At 54.4% G+C, this 3425-nt stretch overlaps 1 long non-coding RNA gene across 1 annotated transcript in view; it reads right to left on the bottom strand.

The window, feature by feature from the left end:
• LOC106734398 (uncharacterized) overlaps positions 1-2378 on the bottom strand; it is a 3294-nt gene extending 916 nt beyond the window's left edge. Inside the window, exons 1-2 of the long non-coding RNA XR_001370029.2 lie at positions 1334-2378; positions 773-868 (exon numbers count right to left, since the gene is read on the bottom strand). This is a non-coding gene — a long non-coding RNA (uncharacterized LOC106734398). The remainder of the gene's footprint in view (positions 1-772; positions 869-1333) is intronic.
• Positions 2379-3425: the final 1047 nt, after the last annotated feature.

Raw genomic sequence — 3425 nt, 5'->3', positions numbered from 1 at the left:
TACCTGTATTCACACCTATGCTATAACTGTACCTGTGGTCATCTGTGTGCACAGGTGGATGACCGCACAGCCGCTGCTTCTATTACCTGTATTCACACCTATGCTATAACTGTACCTGTGGTCATCTGTGTGCACAGGTGGATGACTATACCACTGCTGTTCTTAGGTGAATTCACTCAGTGCATAACGTGCTCTTTGTGGGGTATGAAATATCACATGAAAGTCAAACATGACTGGTGATAAAATGTTCAGTCCAGTTTGAGGCCATAATAAAATAGAATAAATTCGTTGCTTAGGCTCATCTCCAGAGAATAACTGCCATTTCCTGTGCTATGTCATCACTGGCTAATCTGTAACCGAGGGGGAAGGGACCTGGCTGCCTATTCTCCAGCACCCACTGACAACTGCTGACTGCTCATGCTCCCTGCGCTCTGGTTCCTCTCCTCTGAATACTATCTGTTGTTGCAGCAGAAGTCACAGCCCTGGGACCAGCAGTTAGCATAATGGCTATGTCAATGGACTCCCACGTAGTCGACCACGGTTCAAGTCCTGGACCCGGTGGCTTCAAGTCACGCCGGGCGCGTGTGCATGTGTGCCCAAGATCCTGAGGAGAATGGAGGAGAAGGGATTGCGGTGTGGCCATCCCCCCCCTGGGGTGATTTCTTGCTTTTTGTTTCTTTGTGTCTCTCTGTCTTTCTGGGGAGCACACGCCCTGCAGCAAAAACCTCTCCCCATCCCCACCTCCAAGAAAAAAAGGAAGTCACAGCCGTACCAGGATGGTTGCTACTCCTGTGGTCCCAGCTACTCTGGAGACTGCTTCAGGAGACTGAAAGTTCGAGGCTGGCATGGAAACATGTAGGTACCAAGTCTGGAAATGACAAAAAAAGGAAAGGAAGAAGAAAAGTCAAAGGACAGGAGACACGGCTCTCTGCTTAAAGTGTACGTCCACAGCTGAAGGGCGTGGGGGCAGCAATGTCACCCTTGCTCCCAAACACTCTGTGCTGTACTCCTCGAGGGAGCCTGTCAGGGCAGAGTTCTCTCCTAGCCAGTCGGGTTCTGCAAGCACGCCGAGGCAGCCTGGCCAGGAAGCCTGGGCGTTTCGTGGGGCGCTAGCGCCCTCTAGCCCTGGCTGCGGCTCAGAGCAGGGTCGCCATGGAGCGCCAAGGGCTGGCTAGGTTCCCTTCTTCAGGGAGGAGAAATCTTGGGACAGATAGGAACTTCTGCTCTTCCAGGGGGAGCACAGCGTGAACTCGGGCCAACGCCAGCATGGGTCAGGGGCGCGGGCCCAGCCCTGTGGAACGGACACACGCGCTCACATTAGACAAGTGCTTACAAAGCGTTTTCCAGACTGCAAGGTCTTCACAGACGGAACAAGGCTGCCCGGCTGCTGTTCTCCTGTTCGTCTCCAGGCTGTTTTAAACGGTAGCAAGCCCTTCCCAGACGCGGCCCAGCTGAGTCTCCCGTGCCTCTCACATCGCAAACCCTGCGGGTCCTTGGGGTGTGACTCTGGTAGATTTCTGTTCCATAATGGTTTGCTAACATGTTTGCAGATGAGCAAAGTATGAAAGCACGCCAGGACATCCCACACACCTCCATCTTGCCTTTAAAGTTTATGTCCTGCAGATCACTGAGAGGACTTCCTGTACAGAGCGGTTTTATGACACACATTTGAAAATTGGCTTTAAAACACCATAAAAGAGGAACATTAGCAGCAGGATGTTAGGGAAAGCCGCAGCTCAGGAGTGTCTAAAGCTGACCAAGGTGTTCTGCCGCGGTTTATGAGTCGCCCGGAGGAGCCTCCCCGGCTGGCTAAGAGATGCGGCAGAGACACCTGCTTCAGGCCTGTGAGGTTCTGGCCACACCCGCAGACTCCTTCTCCCAGGGCCTCAGTCTACATCAGGGAATTGGGCATGCGTAGGCAACACGGCTGCACGGCAGCAGGGTGGTGGGGAGGACAAGAGAGGGCAGACCCCAGTTCCTAGAGAAGCCCCGAACACGTGCGCTCAGTGTGCTGGTTGTGCACCTGAGCCAGGAGCTGCTGAAAAGATGCCAGTTCCCTTAAGCCAAGTTATCCCTAGTTCTGGAGGGGGAACTCCAGTGCTGTAAGAATGTCTGTTCCCCCCAGCTCTGGCCCAAACAAACGCTGAGGGGCTTTGGATGTAGAGAGAGTAAGATGATGACAACTATATCAAATTTTATCTGGAAAAAAAACACTTGGGGCTAACCCTGAGCCTGAGGCAGTGAGGACTCTGACCCCACTCACCCCAGTGCAGCCAGCTGCTCCTGCCACCTGTCGGGATCTCTCAGGGCTGTTCTCAGGCCTGGAACCCTGGTGGGTGAGCCCAGCACCGTCCTGGGCTTCCAGGGTTAGATGGCAGTGCTTCCCACAGGCTGCTCCTGGCTGTCCCCGCCAGAATGGCTAACCCTCTCCCCAGGCAGAGGCTGCCCCGACTCATCCCAAGTGCTCCATGCCTCCAAGACTTGGAAGATGCTCAGAGAGACCTGCAAAGGCACGTGTCCCAGCGTGTGAACACAGATACGAAGCCGAGCACAACCGGGCAGCGGCGTGTCCACTCACAGACGGGCTGGGCACATGCCACAGTGGTGTCCACGGGCCGCGAAGAGAGCGCTCGGAGCACGGGCGGCACCTGTGCACACTGACGTGGGAGACAGACAAGCCCTTTGTTTTACTTCGTAGATAAATAAATAAACCTGACTTTTAAGCTTTTATTTATTCTCCTCTGCTTCATCCTTCTCCCCAGAGAATGTGGCGTCCCCACCAGGCTCCTCACAGCACAGGCTGTTGTGTCGGCCAGCCAGGTCCCGGGCTCGGGTGTGAGCCTGGGACCTCCCCAGTGGGCTCGGCATCGCACGGCAGGGTGCTCGGTGCCCTGGCTGGGTCGAGACACACATCAAGCACAAAACACCAAGTGGCAAGCCGGATCTTAACTGTGTAATTAAAAAATGCTTATAGGAGGGGTATGGCTACGTCACTGGACGCACATGTCGTCCACCGGTTTTGAGTCCCGGACCCGGCGGCTTAAAACTGCACCAGGTGTGTGTGCTTGTGCGTGCATAACCAAATCCCCAGAAGAGAACGGAGAAGGGACTGCGGCATGGCCATAGCCCTGCGGGGTGACTTCCCGCTTGCTATCTCTCTCTCTCCAGCAAGTGCACACACCCTAGAGCAAAAATCTCTCTCTCTAAAAAAAGAGCTTATTTGTGTGTAGAAAATTCTGGAAGAATGGCTACAAACACTTCCCCTGCATCTAGAGAATGAGTCTGAGAGTGAGGAGAGACTTCTTAAATGTGCTTTCCCGACAAAGTACAACCGAAAGACTAGCGCAGAAAGCCCACGTTTGGCACCCTCTGAAAGCACTTCGGGCCCTTCCCTAGGGCAGCCGAGAGTCGCCTGTCCAGTTGGA

Source organism: Tupaia chinensis, unplaced genomic scaffold, assembly GCF_000334495.1.
Source record: "Tupaia chinensis unplaced genomic scaffold, TupChi_1.0 Scaffold000110_1, whole genome shotgun sequence".
NCBI classification, from domain to species: Eukaryota; Metazoa; Chordata; class Mammalia; order Scandentia; family Tupaiidae; genus Tupaia; species Tupaia belangeri.
Note: the sequence above shows the minus strand (reverse complement) of the source record. Positions and strands in the feature narration are given on the sequence as shown.